Source organism: Tympanuchus pallidicinctus, unplaced genomic scaffold (genome assembly GCF_026119805.1).
Source record: "Tympanuchus pallidicinctus isolate F22 unplaced genomic scaffold, pur_lepc_1.0 scaffold22, whole genome shotgun sequence".
Taxonomy (NCBI): Eukaryota; Metazoa; Chordata; class Aves; order Galliformes; family Phasianidae; genus Tympanuchus; species Tympanuchus pallidicinctus.
This window is the reverse complement of record NW_026294739.1, coordinates 9,018,567-9,042,088: the sequence shown is the minus strand read 5'-3', so window position 1 is coordinate 9,042,088 and position 23,522 is coordinate 9,018,567. Positions and strand designations below refer to the sequence as shown.

The 23,522-nt window shown below is 37.3% G+C and overlaps 1 protein-coding gene across 1 annotated transcript in view; it reads right to left on the bottom strand.

Annotated features, from left to right (window-relative positions):
• Positions 1 to 1,812: 1,812 nt before the first annotated feature.
• LOC128082581 (uncharacterized) overlaps positions 1,813 to 23,522 on the bottom strand; it is a 97,274-nt gene continuing 75,564 nt past the window's right edge. Inside the window, exon 6 of the mRNA XM_052686837.1 lies at positions 1,813 to 4,424. The gene's annotated coding sequence lies outside the window, so the exon portion shown is untranslated. The remainder of the gene's footprint in view (positions 4,425 to 23,522) is intronic.

The window sequence follows — 23,522 nt, the reverse complement described above, 5'->3', positions numbered from 1 at the left end:
AGCTTTTCCAGTCTGTATAGATTTTCTTTTGCTAACTTATTTGATTGTGCAAAGTAGGGATTTAATAGCAAGTGCTTGAAAAAGATACATCCAAAAATACTGCCCCAGTGACTTAGTTCTGTAAATACTATGACAAAACTATGCACACTCTGAGTTCAGAAACGTAATTCACAGGAGAAGAATAAAGAGAAACCCAGACCATCTGTTTTGGCAAGTTGTTGAGTTTGCCAACAGAAAATTTGTCATACACAGAATTTTAGATTTCTGATTGTCTTTGGCCCAAAATGGTATTTTAAACTGAAAGAGAATGGTTATTTTTCTGCTGCTCAGTTAAAAGCAATTAGGCTTTTGCACACCGCTCAATATCAGTATCATAAACAACTGAAAATCTCAACTACTCACTGTGGCTTTCCCAGATGAGTTAATAGCAGATTAACAGTCTGAGTGACTCATCCTAAAAATTCTTTGAAACATGTATTCAGTCAGACCTACTGGGAAATGAAGCATTTTGTCATAGTGATGAACCCCTTTTAGCTGTAGGAAATGTTTAGCTGTCAGACAATGACAGTCTTTCATTTCTTGCAACATTACATATCCTCCAAGATCCTGTGTTCTAATGTACAAAGTATACTCAAAAGTAAAAGAAATTCAATCAGAATGCAAAACTGTATGTTTTCCATAGACACATGAAGGCTGGTAAATAGCACAAATAATGAATCTGTCACCAGTACAGCGTAAGAATGAGTCCATGTAAGAGTCAAATAATAAATTGAAACTAGTTAGCAGGTTATCAGAATATGAAACTATATGAGTGGGTTATCTAAATGCATCTCTGGCTGTCTAGGTAAAAGTCCATTCTGTTTCATTGCAATAGAGGTAAGGGTAATTCTATTATTCCAATTTCTGCTTCCCGTTTTCAGAAAACCTAACTATCACAGTAAATGCACTTTAGGTGCACATCAGAGTCACTGATTTCTACATATTCAAGACCTATGAATAATTATAATCCCAGTGAACTAGAAAAGTATCGTTAAATCTTTTGAACAAGATCTTTTTCTTTGGTCAAAAAACAAATTATAAGGGTGTGTACAGTACAGTGTGTACAGTAACCCTGAAACGATTAAGAAATGATCATTTCTATTCCACCATCCTTTCACTTTTCCTCAGCCAAGACTGCCACCAGATGCAGGACTCCTTGTTTCCACTATCAGGAAACCATCATATAACCTGTGCCATTGCTCCTTCAACGTGCTGCAGTCTCAGAAGAACCACTGATCAGTAGATTATAGAAAAGGGTTAAAAATTGACTTGAGTTCATTTTTATCTTTCTGCGTAGACTCTGCATGTTCTGATAAAACTTGGAAGAAGCACGGGTTTAAAAATGGCATAGCTGTCTCTGATTTAACATTACTATCACATTAAAATGAATGACAGGAAAAAGAGAATACATATAAAGCCACTCTCACCTTGTATGATGCATGTTCTCAGTTAGAACATTTGTTCCTGCAATGCAAGATTGTCAAAAAGCACCAAATGCATTTGAGGGGACAAACCAAACAGTGGTTCTCTATACAAAGAACCAAATGCAAAATGGAAAGGAGGTTGCTCCAGTTGGTAAATAACAAAGGCATCACAGCCTCTGTAGTCAGCTGAGACTAAAAGCTGTAAAGATGCCCTTTCAGTAAGAGGTGCAAATCCCTACTGACTCACAAGGGTGGGAAAACAATATGGGAGACTGTCAAAAACAACATTTCTCTCACCAGAAGTCACAGGAGACACAAACTTCAGTCATTCAATGTTCTAGTTCTCATCTTATTTCTCTCGTTTTTTTTTTATTTATTTTTTTTACTCTAGGTAATATGAAGTTATGCTTATATTTTACATGCAGATTATGTGCTGGGAGAAACATGCACCCAAGAAATCTTCACACAATAATATATGAATGCACACAAAAAAGTTTGATTATTGTGTTCCAACAGCCTTCTAAGTCAGAATTGAATTCATCCACCACATTTCTGTATTATTATTATTATTATTACTGACCAGCTGGATCTTAGCAGGCAGGCTTCACACCTACAGTTTTAGAGTTAACATAAAGTATTAGAAAAACAGCTTATAAGTTGTTTCTCTCATCCCTTAGTTGATTTAAAACAAATAAGATACAAATTTCAACCATAGTGCAAGCCATATATGATAAATGGAAATTTGCCAAGCATGTATCATTTCAGTGGTAAAATATGCACAAAAATTCAATATGTGATAAACGTGATAAATAATAATATATATGATTATAACTATTATCATTAAGTAACGACAAATAACCACAACAAAACTATTTTCCCTTCTACAGAATCTTGTTATTCGGCATGATTTCCAGAAAATATTATTGTAATTCAGAATGCACAGGTGAGCTCCTCTGATGGACACTGCAGTAAACTGAACATTCATCAGGACTAGGTTTGCTGAAGTTTCTGTGTACTCTAAGCACTGAATAAACAACAAAGTTAATCTGGGCAAACAGCAAATAGGAGGGCCTTACAGTCCTGATTTGAATTATTATTACAGGAAATCTTTCATTGTGCAATTGTTTCTCTGTTCTACATTTGGTTTTGGAAGTAGTTTGACTGTTCACCTCTCTCTTTTCTAAATTGGATCATAAGAAAATAAATACATATATCTCAAATAGTACCTGTGTTTTTATAGACTTCTCAAAGCTGGACTAAGCCTCGTATTAGCATGCTTGATTTATTTTTTTTTTAGACCAGAGTAGAGTGAGCTAACAGGTTACAGAAGACTAAATAATGAATAATTTAATCAGCTGCATCATAATCATATATTAGGAATACTGGAATCATAGAAGCATAGGATAATAGAGGCTGGAAGTCTTGTCCAACCAACTACTCAAAGTTGGATCAATTTAGCAGCACTTTACAGCGTCTTTGAGCAACTTCTTTTAATTTCGTTAAGGGTAGTAGAAAAAGCTTGGAGAGAAAAAAAAAAAAAAAAGAGTAAATCTGAAGGTAGAGACCTCTTGAATGCATTTGTCAGAATACACACGATATCTACCTACATTTTCGGAAATAATTACAGCTGGCAATGGCAAATACTTTTCAGAGCAATTGGACTTGATTTTTATAGGTCTCTTCCACTTGAAATAATTTTAGTTTACCATTCTTAAATATTACTATAGCAAGATAAGACGCAAGAAATAGGCAAAGCTCTAAGCAAAACAATAAAACGTTACTAGTTCTCAGATACAATACTGTGATATCAACCCTTCACTTCAACCACATACTGTCCTGTACTTTACTGTGAAGTACACAAATTCAGAAGACACTCATGGAACACGCTCAGAAAAGAAGAAACCGTTTCTGAGTACAACTCACAGAAGGTCCCAAGGGCCTCACTCAGAAATCTGGAGACAGAATTTCAACTGCTGGCTTTTTAAATGAGTTTTCATTAACTCATTTCCATTCATCTTCAGAATATGAGAGAAGCTTCTTCTCATTCATACTCTATACTATTAAAAAAACCCCAGGGAAATTCATCTTCTGTAAATGACTCTATTAAGTGAGCAGAACAATACTGCATGAATGAAATGCAGGAAAATCAAGTCATTGATTTTTCAACAAGAAATTATGGTTTTCTCTGCCATTACCCATTTGCTTGATGGCTTTATTCTTAGATATGAATATATGGAGCACGGCTTTCATGAAGACCACACAGTTCCTTGCAAATCTATGTTTCTTGCATTATGGTTTTAGTTACTATTTGCCTGACAAAGGTGATGTAGATCAATGGAGAAATGTAACTTTTGAGGTCATAAAAAGATACAGAGATTAAAAACAGTGGCAATTGCTTGGAAAAAAAAGTCTCAGAAAGGTCTGAGATTTAGTTTCAGTAAGAATCCAGCATGGAAGTAATGATGCAAAAAATATCAAACTACCATGATTATTATGTTTTGAAATCTTTGTTCACTATTCTTCATCAAAATATCTAATGTGATAATCAAGACCTCGTTCCTATCCTCCAGAGATTACAAATTACAAAAAGAGATTTTTTTTGTTAATTGTCTACACAGTGATGTTCATGCCAAATAAATCATTATTATGTAAGACCCTGTAAAAACAGAACTACTAAAAATACTCTTATTTGCATGGATCTTGAAGCAGTATGAACAAATGCATTCTCTCTTTGGGGAATGCATTGTGTTTTTGGCCCAAAGCAAAACATCACATCATATCTTATAAAATTTCTTCTCCCTGGCTTCTAATCTAGAGAATTCATAATGCCACTGCCATTCTGCTCTCATCTGCTGTAAGATGGAGCCCCAGTAACATGGTTCTGGATGATCCAAGTTCACTTCTACCGAATCAGCAGATCTGAAGACATTTGTGTCCATCACGCAGAGGAAGCAAAACTCTCTGTGGGTGGATTTGAGAAAATTAGTGTCTGTTAAAATAATTCCAGAAATGTCACATCTGAGCTGGGAGACAACTCAAAATTAGACACAGAATGACAATTACAAAGGGATCAAACAGATCTAAAATTAGTTGTAACTTCTGGGATAAAATCGTATTTATTGTGAGAAAACAAAGTTATTCGTCATACATCTCATAACAACTGATCAAACTGATCTGTTTGGAGAAAGGTAAGAAGTAAGTAAATGACAACTAAAAAATAGAAATTAAGTTTGTACTTTTTTTTTTGTACTTCCAAAAAAGCAGTAAAGAGCTTTTCCTAGGCAATTGTTCTAAAACATTTAACTGTTTATCTTCCTTAACAAGAGCGCTGCAAAGGAAATACAAATAAAAACGCATCAGAAATCTCTACCGAGGTAATGTTGGAAAAGAGTAACTGAATGGAATTAGAGAAAAGAGTTTCCCTTCTTACCTCCGCCCTGATTTTTCTATCTATTTTTCATGTCATCAAAGTTTTATGTCACAGTCACCTTAAAAGCCCAATGAAAACAATGGAATTCCACTTAAAATGCATGTAAATGTCTTGATTATTGAAATGTCAGTTTCCAAAAAACAGTGACACCAACACTGAATAAACAGCCTTGGGAATCACTCTTGCCATGGAAATTAGTTACCATGCAAGCAGCTTAGAATCAGAGACTAAGGCAGCAGCTAAGCATAGAATATAGGTTTATGCCATCAATTTTGTATTTATTTCATATCACAAGTACTCTTTTTTTTTTTTTTTTTTCCTAAACTAGTGCCGTAAGCATCTACTGTATTATACATTATTCACATAAATGACAGGATTTTCTTTTTGATAGTCTGGAGAAGATACATACAGCCATATCTACTCTGTCTCTATTCTCCCTCTGGAATTCCAAAGGCAGCAACTCAATTTCAGGAAACTTGGATCTAGTGAAATAAATTTACAATCCACTTCAGTTCTTCACACGCAAACAAAGAGAATATGTGCTTCATGGTTATTTCAGTCGGTGGCAAAGCTTGCAGCTCAGTACGCTACAAAAATTAAGCCTGCAGTATTTCATCAGAAGACATTTCTGTGGGAAAAAAGATGGTAAAGAGGCATTTTTTTAGGAAAGAAGCAAATATGGCTTACAAGTTTTGGGCACAACAAACATGAGAATCTGAAGAACAATGACAACGAAGAAGCAGAGTTGTCAAAATGAAGAGGAATATGGAAAGGCTGAAGAAGCAATGCATTGGGGTTAGGTGATGGGATTTACCAGTGGCAATGGCAGGGTGACAGATTTCTAGCTCAAATGAATTGAGCTGATTCATTAGACTGATTTTTCTGTGGTTGCACCGCTGCCACTAGAGCCACGGATCTGTAACGAGTGCACAATGCCTTTGAAGAATGCCTACAGTATCCATTTTTTCTTTAGGTTATATTGACCCCTACAGACCTTAAGGAAAGGAATATTACAGTCAAGTACATGTAGAACATGGCCTCTGAGAAGTCACTATCAGCTGATGCACATACGCAATTATTTTTCTTGCAAAAATCTCCTAAAACCCAACTGATTTATTGTTCCTACAGAAAACCTACTGCTACACCAGCAGAAAAATAGGCTCTGGTCCCAGCTGTGAGGAATTTAGCCAGAAGCAGCCTCCATGCTTTACAACACCAAAATGTACAGTGGTGGTGCTTTCCTTAAGCATTTGCAAAGCTCTCTGCAGTGAGACAATTCCTGCACTGAAGTATCTTGAAATTTAATGAGGCTGTTATTTTTAGTTACAATTTGTAGAATCCTATGACATATTTTTGCAGCAATGTAATCTTTCATTAGTCACGGAGATGAAAGCATTCAATTAACTGTTTTGACATGACTGTATTAATAAATCTTCTAGTATTTTCCCAATGATAATACCGCCTTAAAAATTTCCTGGAAGGATTACATATGTTGAGGACAAACAGAAGTACTGCTATAGCCAGTGTGGACAGAACTCTCAAAAATACACCTGGGCATCTAAAAAACACTATAAAATACATTTTTATCACACAAGAAAGAAGACAAAGATCTTCGTCCTGTAGAGAACGTTATTATACGACACACAACAGCCTCTTTTTCCATCCAGATCTGAGCCACTCAGGTAAATATAGCATACTTCTCTCACTAGAAGCTCACATGAACTGAACCAAAGAAGATACATAAATTCCTACAGAAGATGCCTAGGTTACAAACCTGGAAGTTTTTCTTAACTACATGCACAGAACCTTCAAATGTCCCGAAGTCAGTGGAACTACAACTGTTCATGAGGAATACATGAAGTCATGAAAGGTCCCCAAAAGCATGCGGCTGTGGCCTTAAAGACAGAGATCTATTCAAAGCACTTCATAGAGATTTTGGTTCGTGTCTTTTTAGGAATATAGTGGAAAGACACATTCTAAAGCATTCCTCTATGTTATCACTGCAATTCAATAACATCTCAAAAATAACATATTTAATATCAAAGACATGTCCTTTCAAGACATCAGAAGTCTACTGAATGGAAGACAACATCAAGAGATTTTCCCACCAGTTAGCCAAAGCCATCTCTGCTGAGCTTTGAGTGCATCTGAAGCTGGAAGATTTTCAATATTCAGTATAAAAATATATAATTTTTATCATTAAGACAAAAAAACATTCCATAAATCTGACACATTTTAAAACGTACTAAGGCAACCGCGCTTTTTGAGGTCAAATATCTTTTGGCTTGATTTCCTGATCTCTCGTTATACTACTCTCAACACATTTCTAAAATTCAACTGCTTTGTTCACATAACTCTCTTTTCTTTCCCTAAACACAAAAGTTTAGACTGCTTACACCTAGCTAAGGGTTTGTTTGTTTTCTTTTCAATGGCTACTTTTCTACTTTATCTGCCTTCTCACACCCTCTGCCCCTTCAGCCATCCCCTCTACAACTCCCATCAATCAAGATGACTAGATTTTGGTGACAAAAAATGATAATCTTGTCGTTAAAACTAGCTACCTGAGCTAATCACACTGATCTTCAATTTAAAATTAAATTGAAAATAAGGAAGAAAACAATATTTTTTCAAATAATCACATTTTGACAGAATTCAAGAAGTGCTCCTTCTGTATCAAAATGATCTAGGTGATGCTCACTTTTTGAATCTAACAGTATATACAGGAATGTAACTAATGCCATTAAAAATATCACTGCAAATATAATATGTAATGAACAAGAATTTAGTCTTTTTGTTTTTTGAACTCACTTTCCCTTTCTCCCAAAGACTAAATGCTCTCTAATATCCTATGAGTGAGACACATTAGATACATTATAGATTAAAACAGTCTTGACTGTCAGCTACACCTAAAGTGTTCAAAAAGCATCTGAGTCAAAGACTGCTGAAGTTCTCTGGCATTTTCTATTCAGCAGGCTTTGGATTAAGTCCACATTGACCACAATCACACAGTCTGAATTAAAACAAATGTTCCTGATCAGTAACGTTAGCAGCAGTTGAACGTACTGATGAAATATTAATTCTGCCCTTTGAGAATGTTTTATAAGAATGATGCAAAAAAGTATTTGATGGGTAATTGAAGTACAAGCACAGGGGCCACAAAATTAGCAACTGTGTTGAATTTTGCATAAGGAACCACAAACAAGGTCTAGGAACTGAATCATACAGATAAACCGAAGAAATGAGTAAGGCTGTTTTTGAAAGCAACAGAGTTATAAAAGACCTGAAAAGAGACTGGAAAAAAATTACATGGTCCAATTCTCGTTTGCTTCCCAAGTTCTCATGCTGCATAGACTGTAATGGAAATACATGTCGTTCATCAGAGTTGATGTCAGAGGGCTTGCATCTGTACCTGGGCTTTCATTTTCTTGAATTCAATCACAAGATTTCAACCCAAAGTGGAAAACTCCCCTTTCCCATTAAATAGAATATCAGTTCTACTGATAATGTTCAAGGGATGGAGACACACATAGTTCTTAGTTTTTCTCTTATCTGGTGAGTGAGCACAAAAGGGCACAGTCTTCTTTACAATTCCAGGTTCTCTTTAATTCTCTGTTAAACAAAGAATGAGATTCAAGACACCAAAGACTCAACTTCACCTACTAGAGATGCTCTTTAAGGAGTTTCTTCTCAAAGGAAGAATGGCACACACAATGACTACAAGTTGCCAAGGTGATCATAAGTAGAGAGGAGATGAGCATTACAAAATGCTAGAGTTGTTGTCTCTCCGGTCTGTGAAACCTTAATAAGATGAAGGTATAGCGATCATTCCTTAGGATATATGATTTAAAAGGAATCTTGTGCAAACTTAGAGAAGATCCCAAGAAGAAGAAAACTTTATCTTGGGTATATTTTCATTTTCTAACAACAGTCAAGTGAATGAGATGAATGGGTGCGGGCAGAATGACCATCATATGTGCTGATCTCTGTTCCTAAAATTGAAGTGGTCAGGAAAGGTGGTCAGGAAAAGTGGTTAGGAAAGAAGACTTGCAAGGAAATTAGAGGTAGGAGGGGGTGGGGAGTATCCCACCTTCAATGCCAGGGACATAGACCACTGTTTCAGGGATGTTTCCAAGAAGTGAGCAAGCAAGAAGTGAAGTTATCATATCTTTAAAATACAGCTTGTGCCAAGGAATCTTTTTTCATCCAGTACCCATTCCCCAGTGTATTACTATGTAACTGTTCCTTAAAGTGTTATATACTTAAAAAAAAAAATAAAAATCATAAAAGTAAGAAAAGTCATATTAGTTGACAATGCAAGGATTCACATGAACTACGGGAAAGTAGATTTGCAAGAATCAGTGCTTGAAGTAACTATACCAGGCAGATGTCACAAAATCTACAAAAGGCCGTTTTCCAGTGGACAAACTACTAGAGATCTGTGCCAGATACAGAGTGCTGATGACAAGGAAAGGTAGGTTGTTATTAATAAACACACTCCCTAAGAGGTATGTAGTAATTTCACATCTGAGTGAGCATGGAATTGCAGAGGAACAGGATGTACAAGATGGCTGTTTGCACAAATTCGAAGCCAAATTATATCATCAGTGGGAATGCACATTCAATCAGAAGCACACTTGTGCAAGTCTCACCATGGGTGTTTGCAATCTGGGACAAACACTCCAATACAAAGGATCTGGCTGAAATCCTGGATGGAAAGCAAAGTATTTTTGACAAGCACAGCATAAACATATGGAGATAGGGAGCAGGGCCAGGACACCCCCCACATAACTGGTTACATAAGCGATCATTATACATTTGTAAGACGGCGTTCTAAGACATAAGAATACTTTGTTAAAAACTGTAATCTTATGTTTATGCACTTACATGCTTATTACATAACATGCATGTTTTATGTATATATTTGCATAAGCCTATGCCTGAAAGAAACTAGTGTTAACAAAAGGACATGAGTGGATGACCAACAGTATTCAAATTACGAACTCAGACCTAAACAACCTGCTTTTTAGCTTCTGATAGCCACATTTGAAGAAGACATCACCCCTGCAGGCAGCCAGTAGCAAAGGACATGTCAGTTCAGGATATGATGTCAGGCTCGAGATTCAGGTCAGTGGAGTAGCTAGTTTCAGGCTAGCTTTTGTTAGATAAAATACAGACTGCCATCAGCAAGTAAAAAAGCATAGAAGTTGAGGTGTGCTCCCACCATGCTAAGCTGTAGGCCATAGTTGCATAAAAAAAAAAAAAACCAACTGATATGTCTGGGGCTAAGTCAGGGTTCTAGCATCCTTATTTTCCATAGATAATCAATGAAAAGAAATTAGTATACTCAGGCAACAAATTGGGCAAAAAGCCTTTGAAAGCCCCAGTGAGGAAACCCTAAATGACAGCTAGAGAGCCTAGAGACATCAGCTTTGTCAGGTTTAGGTGTCTAGCGCTTGGCATTTCACTCTAACATTCTTTGCCGAAGATGGAGTACCCATTCCACCCACATGTTTCAAACTCAGCACACATAAAGGGACATGCTGGCATGAAATAATCATCAGTACAGATTCACGGTAGATCAAACAACAGGAACATGTGTTCTGTTCTGCGAGTTCATGGTGGATTTAGCCAAGAGGCGTCAAAAGCATAACACATGTTTCATGAATCTGGAGTTAACTGGATTCCTAATAACAGAAAGCACAGCATGTAAAGAGTTTTCAGGTTCTCAGAGACAGAAGAAATGCTTCTTGCACAACTCTGAAACCTATCTTTACCTAACAAAATTCAAGATGGCAACAGAAATGAAAACATTTTTAAAACCATAAAAAATGTTTAGTACCTCTGTATAGACAGAGCTTCTGCAGAGAGCTGACTCAATGAAAACTGCTTCTCATCAGCTTTCTGGAAGACAGAAGAAGAAACTTGGGTAACCTGAATACATTTCAAGCATTTTAAATTTGTATATTTGCAGAAATGGTGCAGATTTTTCAAAGGCTTTGATATCAATATAATTTCTTTTAACTGGAACTGGAGTTTCTTGCCATTATTTTGTGGGTATATATTAGTACAGTTAAATTCATTTTTTCTTTATAGCACTAAACTTAAAAAAGTACGTACATCCAGAAAGACATGACTAATGATGCAGTCAGCACCTAGGGAAAGATTCAACTTTATAGCAAATAGCACGCACCACAAAGACTCACATCCAAGAGTTCTAAGCAGAGGAGAAATGAAGAGATATGAAAACTTATGAATGGCTCCTTAGATATACTCATGGAATAATTTAAGAAACAAGAAAACTTGATGCTGTTTTGGTATTATACGTCCTTGTTCAGTGAAAGAATTGGGATTGAGACAGATCCTTGATAGATCCTTTGGGAGGTTGGAACTAGGTGATCTTTAAAGTCCCTTCCAATTCAAGCCATTCTACCATTCTATAGTGACATGCCAACCTAAGTATATTTGCTAGCATTCTTGGAATGGATTTTTATGCACTCTGCTGATAAACATATACAGTGGTTCCCTGAGGTGCTCTGAGGCGTAGTTTGTACGTAGTGACCATCGAAAGAAAAAATGCTATGTTTAATATCAATTAAGTCTCTTCCCATAATTTTTCAGATTTTGCATTGACTGAATACTCTTCCATGTTCAGAAGCATGAGGTTCATTCAGGGGATTGCCAAGGATTTTACAGTCTTTTGAGAAGAGAAACAGATGGCCCCAGATAGCCGAGTACTTTGAACATGCAGTAGATTAGGGAAATAGAGCTACAGCTGCCTGGGGATATATACTACAGAATTTTAAAAGGTTATTAACTGAACTACCACAAGCTGGGAAAATAACTCAAAAACAGATGCAATTACTAATTGCTCACTTGAACTTTGTATATGAAGTTATTTCAGCAGGAAGAATGTTTTAATGCTGACTGACTCTAAACAAAAGTTTGAAGAGAACATCGTTTTGTAAGATTAACAAGGCAATTAGAGCTGGCACTACTTGAAATTGTGAATGCTGTACATTTGAATTCGTTAGTTGACAGTAACTGCTCAGATCCATCATCAGCAGAACACCTTTGTGGTAGAATCGACACCAACAAATTAAACTGTACATTTTTGCTGTTTCACACATAATTAGGAGAAACAGAATAAACACATAAATACCAAAACAGGTTTCTAATGTTCCAAAAACAGATGAAAGGAGCAGAGAACTTTGTATTTGCTGCTACTGTAAGAGTTATAGGACTAGAAGAAATCTGTTACTGTGAGGCACCATCAGCACTTATAAGGTACTAATATCCTTCCAAGAAGATGAACAGAAACATAAACATTTTTTAGTCTGCCAGCAGTGTTAAAGCACAAAGTGTCTCACTGCTTAAAGAAAACTGTGTTGGTTGTAAAAAGAAGCATACACACACATGCTTCTTTGCAGCCAAACCAGCTGCTAAGAAACATCAACAAAAGATTCTCTGAGAAATATGTTTCTTGCCAAGTGTTTTAGAAGTAACCCATCTCTGGAGATATGAAGAGTTAGCTTAATGGGGTAAAAAGAGTAAGCCATTTTCCCCTGATTGGAGCCCTCCTACCTCCACCAAGATAGGATTTATTCAAGAGAAACGTCCAAGGGAGAAAACAAAAATGCCCACAGGCTAGCAGGAATGCCACTGCACCATGCAGACCAGAAACGAAATGCTTACATCCACATTTCAATACTGTGCAGCTCAGAAGTTTCAAGGATCTTCCTACAAAAGGCTATCAAACAACGTAAGTGACAAATGCTAGTACCAGGATATGAATTGACAGACATGTTAGAACTAATTTCATAAATACTTAGCAGGAAATAGATTCATAGAAAGCCAGCACATTCCTTACAAGAGAGCTGAAAGTAGAGACAAATTGATATTTGTTTGAAAAATTATTAACATTGAGCAATTCAGCTGGCTGTCTTAGTCACTGTGTTGAGGCTCTGGGATGGAACTCCAAGATGAAATAGCAGAGCCTTCCCAACATACAAGGGAATCTACCACATTCCTGTTGGCATACGCAAAAAACGCACACACATGAAACCTCCAGGAACATGCTGTCCTTATTAATGTTTCCAAACACACTCTGAAACCTGCAGGTTAGTGCTACTAATTTAAATACGTGGAGCCTTCGCCATTGTCTGTATCAAAATGTGTGCCATGGCAACCAATTTCCCTTTCAGCCTGAGTTTAATGTTCATAGCTATGGTTGCACTTTCCTGGCTGTACCTTCTCCACCATACAGAGCTTCGGGATTTACTGAAAAATGTTTTCAAAAGTTCCAGCATTTCTTTTTTCTTCATAATGTCCATTTGTCCCTATGTGGAGTTGCAGCTGTATATTCATGTGGCAAAATAACAGCAATAATTGTCCTACTTGGCCCAATCTTCTGAACGTCCTCAAGAGTCCATTTCTTCCTCCAGTATACATACTAGACTGACTTATCTAAATTTCAAGCAGTTACACTTTCTCCACCCAGATTATTTCTGCTTGCAATGGTAAATACATACAAATAGTTGTACTTTAGTTTGTACTAAAGCTTTCAAACTAACATTTTCTTCTATTAAACCTTGTATTTGTGATCTAATACCAACTTCCTTGCTTTCCACCTGAAATGCATACTTTCTTATTTGAGTACCTGTGTACATGCATCTCATGAGACATTTATGTGTCCCCAAACTAAAAGTAGCTCCCTTCAATGTTTCACCTTCCCATTGTGGCCTTGTTCTTTCTTACAGTGTGTTCCAAGGATCATTGTAACTCTTATAACAGCAAAATCTACCATAAGAAACCTTCCAGTACCTCTGCTTTTGATAAAGCAGCCAAGACTTCAGGCACAGATGTAATCCCTGACTGAGCATTAAGAGTACACTAAGCTTCTAAGCACTTTTTCCTCCAGGATCAGATGAGTCAACTACTGCTTGTCCTGATAGGAGCTTAACACTGGCAGCTTCATAAAGAACTGAGTGAAAACACTCTTCAACATAATTTATATTCCAGATGGCAATGTAAACACGCCAGCAAACACCAATAGACTTTTGTTTTTTTCTTGAAATCATTTTATATTTGATGATGAGATGCTGTGTGAAGATCAAGTGCCATGTTTCGCATTTTTTCTGCTCACCAAAGGGGTTTATTTATGTACATATACTCACATTGTTTGGGAGTGACATGTCAATGGGGTTTCACCAAACCAGGATACTATCATACTGAAGACTGAAAGGTAATGTATATTTATTATTTCCTATTTATGTAGCAAAAGATAATTTATATTTTAAGAAAAAAAGACATTTGTAGTATACTGTGACAACCTCTACTGTTACTCAATTCATTAAAATAGAAAATTAAAAAGAAGAGAGAAAAACAGATTAAATCGTAGATGCTGTTGTCATACTTCCTGATTATGCTGCAAGAGAGAAAACTTATATTTTCTGGGGCTTTGGAGTCACCCATTACCAAATACCTCTCCATAGAGGTCAGCTGGGCTCTGCCTAATGTGGTCAGCAAAGTTATTTTTTGCTTTCCACACCATCTATCCAAGGGTTAGCTCACTAGGCTTCCTTTGAAGCCATGTGCTTTGCCAAGTAGGAAGTAACAAACATACCCACCTGACTATACTCCCTTCCCACACTATTGAAATCACATCTTCACTAATCTGCTTCTACATTTGGATTATACAGTTACATGCAGCTGAAGCACAGATCAAAACATGCACAGCAATTCAATAATAATAACAGCAATAATAATAAATGCAGCACTAACCCTTGCTTAAAATGCTGACAATTCCTGTTAATTTTCTAGCCACCAGTAATGAGATAACAGAAATAGCTGTAATCGTTATACTATTAAAAAGTCTGCATTGAAAACCACTGTATACATTATATTTTGCTTTAAAGGTCAGATTCTAATATGTGTGTAAACAATTATTACAAATCTTCTGCAATAAGTTTTTGCACAGTATATCTTTTTGGAAACTTTCCAAGACAGAACAAAACTTACTTCTAGCAATATCCCTGCACCTGTCACATCCCAGGAGCTAGAGGCAATGAGAAGGACAGGGGAAGCCTATAGTTGCCTTGCTTACAAAGGAGACTTAGGGCAGACATGGCAGCTGATCACAGTCTGGCTTCAATTTCTGCTTTACTCTGGAAATGAAGTAGGCCACCCTGGGCCTACGATAGGTATAGACTGCTCCATTTTCTCTGTAGGCCCAGCTGAGACAGCTTCCCAGGAATGAGCCAGCAAACACCTCGTTGTCCTACACCTGCTGTGTGATTACACTCACGATGATCTGCTTCATAACCTTCCCCAATACTTAGGTCAGGCTGACAGGTCTGTAGTTCCTCAGATTCTCCTTATGATCATTCTCATAGATAAGCATCACATTCATAAATCTCCAGTCATCCGGGAGCTCTTCAGTTGACCAGGACTGATAAATAACGGAGAGCAGCTGGCAATCACATCTTCAAGCCATCTCAACACCCTTGGGTGGATCCCACCTGGTCCCACAGAATTACGACAGTCCAGGTGGAGCAGCAGGCTGCAGTTTCCTCCTGAACTCTGGGAAGTTTTTTTCTGCTCCCTATCCCTGTCTCAAGCTGAGGCTTGAATATCCTAAGGATAACTGGTCTGACTAATAAAGACAGACTTTTAAAGAACCTCAGTCTTTCCTCATCCTCAGCAACAGTATTCCCTGCTGCGACCAATAAAGGTGGGAGATTCTCAATGGCCTTCCTCTTGCTGCTAATGTATTTGTAAAAACATTTATTGTTATCTTTAACAATGGTAGCCAAATGAAGTTCTTTTTTTGCCTTTCCAATTTTCCCTTTGAATACCCTAGCAACATCCTTGTACTCTCCCTGAAGTGCCTCGCTCTTCTTAAGATTGTAAGCTCCGTTTTTCTCAGCAAAAGCTCCCTGAAAAGAGCCAGCAAAGCAATGATAATATGCTGGCTTCAGCACAAATCCCACTCCAACTCAGGGAGAGGTAATAAGACCAAGGTTTGACTATGAAGTAGCACAACCCCTTTGGGCATGAAGTGCTGCTAACCCACTAGGCTATTTACAGTTTTTATGCTGCTTTCTGATGGCAGCCCTTTCTGAAAATCTCCTTCAAAACAGCCTTCACAACAGCAAGCCAGCACACCTGTCACTCCCTGCATCTCAACCAGAACTTTACTGCTCAGAATGAAATTGATGTTTAAAGACAATTCCATTTAAGTGGAATTTTGTCATAAGATAAAAACTTAAATGACTGGAGAGATTTTGAAATTGCATGTTTAATTTCTGTGAGCAGAATTATTTTACAAGACAAATTATGGCTGTTTGGTTTGTTGTGCTCTCCAAATAAAAGAGGTCCAATTCTAGATGCTGCATCTTCAAATTAATGTGACTGATGGTCAAGAGGCTGTGGTACCAATTTAGTGATAATGTCAGAAGCAAGTTACCAGCAGATAAATAATGATACTCATGTAACAACCAGGCAGCTGAAATATGCCCTGCTCAATGCACTACACAAAGACAGATTTTCTGTACTGTCCCATTCAATTACTCTCCTCTTCCTTTTTGTTTCCTAGCAGATAATTGGTTTTTAAGAGAAGGGTACTACAATTTCCATGGCTTCATTTCTCTTCTCTTACTCTTCTGATTTCATACAAGCACTCAACTCCAAATCTTACACAAAGTCAGCCAAAGCCTTTCTAAACTCTCTTGAAGCCAAACAAAAAATTCTTCAAAAGCTAAGGGTTTTTCTTCTGCTAAGTGCAAAGCAACCTGCTAGGAGCAAAAGCAACATCAAACAGTCATTTAAACACACCTTCAAAATGAGAATAAATAACTGGTAACTGTTTCTATCCTATTATTAAAACTATAATTGAGAAGACATTCCTGCAACAGCCTTTCTTCTGGAATAAAAGGAGATAACATGCAATGTGGGACAGTCTAGATATTTTTTATTGAAAATTGCCAGAGAAATATCTCTTCAAGATTCATAATGTGCATATAGATGACCTGTTTTCCATGACTTGCTGTTGCTGATTTTTATTCCTCAGCAGAAAGGGTGTGTAACAGCTTACAGAAAGATGCCTCATGATTCTATCCCTTTCATGTACCAGAGGTATTCACTTAACTAGCTTCTGTGAAAAACCAAACCATTAGTTATTTACTTATTTGAAGAAGGAGCCCTGTTTTCAGTGCAGAAATTCAATACTCATAAAACTCCCTGGGCACTTTATTTCCTGGCAAACACCTCACCATCAACCAAAGAAACAGAGCACATTCACAAATCTATGGATTTACCTTCTCTTCCCAAGCAAAGTTGCAATACTGTTGACAATTTGCTGATTCTGAGAGTTTGGTGCCTAAAAATGTGCAGGCAGTCATGCTGGGAGTGGAGCCATGAACTGAAGAGCCAGTACCAGCAGCAGAGCAGCACCTGTGATGTATGACAGCACATCGGTAAGTGCTGTGGTTCATTGCTACTGTGCTCCAAGTACATCCAAGTCACATTTGACCAGCAATGGCTACAGTTGTATAGTCTACAGATACAAAATAACCCACTCAGCCTTTCCGGGCTGGAAATGCTTGTAGTCTGTAATAACGCCAGAAAAAGCACTGGAAAACTCACTAGCATTCTATGTACAAGGCTTGCTACCTTGAGAAATGAATAGGACCAGCCTACGGAAAGATCAGAATGGTTTTCACCTCATTCTTCCTCTGAAGAGTTTATCAGATCTCTCTGTTCAGAAACAGCTCGGGAGCCTCAAGCTGCTGAAATAATTCCCAGGAGCTGCTTCGGACCTGCTCAAGTGTGTAGCAAGAAAGCATAAACATCAGCCTGCCTCTTCCGCTTATATCTGCAGGCTGTTTGCCCTTCTGTAACACTGGAAAAGGAGACATGGTGCCTATTTTTACTGAAGGTTTATGCGTTCGTGTCCAGACATAAAGCAACTTGCATCTTGTTTTCATTTATTTATTCCAGAGTCCTCTATAAATCTACACAGCAGTGCTATTATTAGAGCAGTGCACAAGTGTAGCAGATACTGTCTTTAATCTGGTCAGCAACCACTACATTACAGCCAAAACACTGTCTTATTTTGGAGCTCAAATAACAAGATAGTATGGAAGGAAACATATGTAAGTTAAAAAAACCTTCAGCTTTTGCCAATGGTTTGAGTGGAAGTCAAGAATTCTCAACATATGAGAGATTTGCTGCAGTCACAGGCACACAACACATTTTCTTCCTAGCCTGTATCTATTGCAGAGGAGTGCTATAACATGGATTTCTGGTATGATCAAGGAGTTTGTGTGACTTTTGATAAATAGCTGATTTTCCTGTTTCACATCAATTCTGCTTTGTTCTGCACGGAAACTAAAGCATTATATCCATACAGATCTGCAGTCACTTCTGTGATTGCTCACACATCAGATGTGTTTTACCAATCTGTAAGATTCATTAATTAGGCAGTATCATTGTCACTCTAATGCAGCATGACTGTGGATGCTTCCACAGCCCCCACTCTTACCTTACAATTAATGATACCTAAATACCATTGTGTCAACTTTCATAGCTCAAGAAAAGCAAAGAACCTGAGGGGGAATGTAGGCTTCAAGGAAAGCCATTTATGTCTGAGGTCTGTTGAACTCACGTAATAAGACTGCCTCAGGCATCTTATCTGTCATATTAATCTGTCAAGTGAATGGTTTATTGGCTTATTTCATAGAGCAAAGTGTCTCATTGTGTGGGGACATCTTGACTTTTATATGACCTGGCTTTCCTCCTGAACAGCTAGACTTCAACTTATTTAAATGCAAATATCTTCAGGGCAGCTTTCAACATCATCAGTGTGTAAAAATCATCAATAAAAGGAACAAAAAATGACTAAAAATAATAAATACGAAGCACATGAGAGATTCTTAGTTGCTTCCCGACCTACTTCCATAAAATAGAAAGCACAGCAGGTGTCTGGCAAATTGATTTCCAGGAGTGCTTAGAAAGCTTAACCTTCTTGCACTTAGTCATTTACATTACTCCCCTGCATGTTTAGCCCACTGAATACTTTCAGCTTTCTGGGCATTTCACCTTACTTTTCATTGGTGAAAAAAAAGAGCATATCATTGACCTAACACTGTTCTATGATTCTCATTACTCCAACCTGTTTTTCAAGAGAGGGATGTAGGAAAACTAGGCAGGCAGTCCAGAAGGCATGGAAATACGTGGTCTGGACCTCGCAATAGAACATCTCAAGCTTTCCAGAGACGTTGTATCTACAAAGGCAGTCCCAATCCCTTAAGGATTTCAAAGTAATAAATAATTCAAAGGGTGGACTGTTCATAAAGAGAGACTGCACTGTTCAGTATTTAGCCTCCACTTACCTGCCTAGTTTAGTGGAAAGATTAAAGCTCTATTAGCTTCCAGTGCCTTGGTAAATCTGTACAATAAAATCAGCCTAATCTTGCTCAAGTAGATACTGCAAAAACGTATATAATCCATTCTTTCTGAAGGACACTAACAGAACAGACAAGAAATAAAAAACAAGCAAACAAACAAAACAAACCATCACAGAGATGATTATAGCAAATATCGTGCAAATGGTGACCTAAAATTATTAATCAGAAAAAGAAATGCAATCATGTCACTGCACCAGTGAAGAGCGCCTACTGAGGAAGAGAATATTGGGCACAAAAGGAGGCTCTACTCTGGCAGACTTCATCACAGTGACAAGCACTGTTTGGAACTCAAAGTCAAACAATAAATTAGGCACAATATTTTTTAAAAAATAAGACAAAGAAGAAAAAAAGATTCCTCTTATCTTTTGATAAAGACAATCTATCCTTGAAGATAAAATGTACATCTACCTTGCCATGCCTACTCTTTTCAGTTCATTTCATACTCTGATCTTCTCTGATCACACATGTTTTATGTATATTAGTCTGTGCCTGGGCGCTATTTTTGGGTTGGATGAAGTGATTTTCTTTCAGTTCTGTAGTTCATCTGGGGACAGCTTGTTCCAAAGACAATTCTGTGACAATAATATGCTTAAACTGCTCTGTCAGATTTAACTTCATCTGCTCCTACAGAGTCCATCGCTATCCCAGCAATTCTTGCACCCTCAAACACTCCTCACAGTCCCTCAGTGTGAACCACAGTGTGGTTCATTGGAGTGCCAAGCCCTTCTGCCACCGTTTCAAGGCTAAGAAGAACAGGAAAGCATGGTGACTCTTCTCTGTCCTGACACACGACCAAGAAGACTCCAGTGATGTTAGATAAGATGTTAGACTAGACAGAACATATGCACATCCTGAATATTGTCTGGTGTACATGGCACTAACAGCTAATAAAAGGTACTATGTACATGTAAAGCCTACCTGCCATATGACAGAAAGATGGAAGAAATTCAGAGTAGAAAACACCCAGTTTTGCAGCCTACCAGCTCACAATACAAGAGAGCATGCTTTTTTCACAAAAACTGCAGTCTCCATACTCCACATCACTGGCTTCCACCACAAACTCTAGAAGAAAATCCAGCAAATCAGCTTGTTTACAAAATAAGGAGTTCTAATAAAAATCTTTGGAGAACATCCTGTGGGCAGATGAGGAAAAAATGACACTAAATTTCAGGCTAAGGAGTGCACTAGAGAAACAAGTGTCCAGTGTAAACATACAATACACTGTTCCTTACAGTAGCAACAGATCTCTTCAAAGATCTTGTCTAAATGTAGCAAAGAATGGCAGAGACATTGTTCTAGCACTAGTAGTGGTCCTTCCTTAACCATTTTTTACCCCATACATCATACTGTCTAAAACATTCACACACAGTCAGCCTTCAGCTTTCTCTGCCATAGCTGAAGTTCAAGAGGTCACACACGTGGTCAAAGCACACAGGAAATGTGTTTCAGTAAGGCCATGCAATTAGCATCCTGAAAATGAGTAGTTCTTACAGCTGATTCATTCATAGGGGAAAACAAATACAGCATATGCACACAATTCCAATTTTGCTTTACTGCAGGTAGGACTTGCTAAACTTTGAGTAATTATGAAATAGAGAAAATAAGCTTTGCAAGGTGTACCTATGGAGAAAAGGATTGCAGACGCACAGAATTCTCAGTGAAGCTTCCAATTATAAAGCAATGAATGAGAAATGCATGTAGATGTATATTGCCAAGGGCATTGAGAATCTAAATGTGAAGATTAAGAACGAAGTTTATTTCCCAAGAACACTTATTCAAGCAATTTTGCATAAATCCATTAACTTTCTATAAGAAAAACAAAACACCCAAATGTCACTTCCTAAGCAAATTACCATCTTGGTTCTTGAACAGAGAAATGAGCATTATCACTTAAAAGAAGCAACACATTTATGGGTTCAAAATAACATTCAGAAAGTTGTGTGAAGAGCCATCATTTTTTAGGCAGTCATGTTTCCAGATCTGAACCAAATTAATATTTCTTACTATACACTGATCAAACTTGCCCTCTGAACTCAGCAGTCAAAAATGCCTGAAAGGCAATACTCTCCTGGCAGCACATCCCAAGGGCACATCCTGCAACATCACAGCATCACTGGCTGATCTGGAACTTTGAAAATACATTAATGGCCTACGGTTGATGAGAACCATTGAGCATGGCATTAAAACTTTTTTAAAATACTAAAAGGGTGGAATTTCTATAAGAAGGAATAGTACATTCCAAAGTTGATTTTTTAATGTTAAAGCAGAGGATTGGTTCATATGCCTGAACTGATGGGCTATAAGCTCTTTGATATTTGGCCAGCTGATGTCTGAAATGACAGGAAATTTGAGGTGATAGGGTATATATATAAAATCCTACAGTTTACTTCCAATTCTTGATTGACATCGTTTGATGTTAATCTCAAAGTGTTTTCCTAGAATACCTATACAGTTTTCAAATTCACAAAAAATAATCCCACCAATTTTTGAAATACTTCCCTTTCTCACTTGGTCTGTTACACAAAGAAAATATGTTTGTTTTTAATGAACAAGGTGGTAAACACTTTTAATCTGCTACCTGCATGTACACTCATTCCTCTGAATACCATTTCTGCAGGCGAGTTATGGCCTTGAGGGTATCTCAAAATCTCTGCACAACTCATTTCCCAATTATATACCTACTGACATACATGACTGAGTCACACAAAGATTCTGGATCAAACTAAACCATATGAGGTGAAAAAATCATCTTTCAGGATAGAATAACATCAGGACTAGTTCCATGTTGCTTACTTGCAATTAACAAGCCTTTCCTTAGTGATTCTGCCAGAAGCCTACAGTACCTGGGTACTGCACTGCAAATAGTTACCAATACAAAGTTTGTCAGTGACTGCAGTTCCTAATCCAGCCTATTCTGCAAAATTAAAGCAATGGCATAATCATTATTCAGACTATAATGAACAAATAAGACTTTCTCTAATAAGATTCCCTTCTGGATTCACCAGAGGAGAGAAAAAAGGTAAAGATTTTATTACTGGGAGGAAATATCAAAATAGATATACACTGTCCTACACTGCCCTATTATACACTGTCCTACACAATAGCCTGGGGAATTTCAACTATGAAAAGTACTTTTTCCTTTAAGATTTTGAATGATCTTATGTAGATACTGAAAACTTGTTTTCATTTCCACCTGAACTTCAAAGCACATGAGATGTTAGCCTTTCAGAAAGAAAAGAAATATATATATAAAGAAGAAATACCTTACTGGAAAAACATTCACTAATGGAAATATCTCAGCCCCTGTGAAAGGTCATTTTCATGGGGAAAAAGTGAATATATCAATCGCTTCTGTGCTGTCTTCAAAGGCTATTTGAAATGACTTTCATGTATGTCTGATTAGCAAAGGTGGAATATAACACCCAAGGCACTAGTAGGGTTTTCTAGATTGCTATTTTCTCAGAGGCTTTTTTAAATCCAAATATAAATTCAAGCTGCTGCTTCACTTCTAAGAACTGGGAACAGCTGAAAAAGTTTCAGACCAACAAACTGAAACAAAATATAGCATTATTATATCACATTCTTACGAGTTTTGGATACTCATTTTCCAAAAATGCCACAGACACAAACAGAAAAGCATAACCAGTTCCTTGAACAAACAGGAATTAAAAGAACTATAGCAAATGGCACCTCCTAGAAAAGTTAGAAAAAGGTTTCATTTGTATGCTAATTCCACCAACTATCATGTTTATTATGGAGAGGAAGGCTGTTCTCTTTGCTTATTAGTGGTATATTTGCATGAAAATGTGATCTATGCTTCTTTACTGCTCATCTGCTCTTCCTGCTTATGCCTCATTTGACAACACAGTTGGTTTCTGCAAATGACTGTTATGCTAAGAAGAGGATGTTGAACTCGATTGTGGAGGAGTTGCAGGAGCAGAGAGAACACTTAGAAAGAAATATCCTGTTTTCATTAACATCTGTTGATCCATAAAAACCTGAAAGGAAAAAGTAAAGGAGAACAAACAGAGAATAAACAAATCCCACACAGTCAAGTCAGAACCATTCGAGGAGGAAGAAGCAGCTGGACCAACTTCCAAACAAGAACCTGTGAGAGAACAATGGTACCCAAAGGGGTTTGAGGACTTGCATCGAAAGTGAACT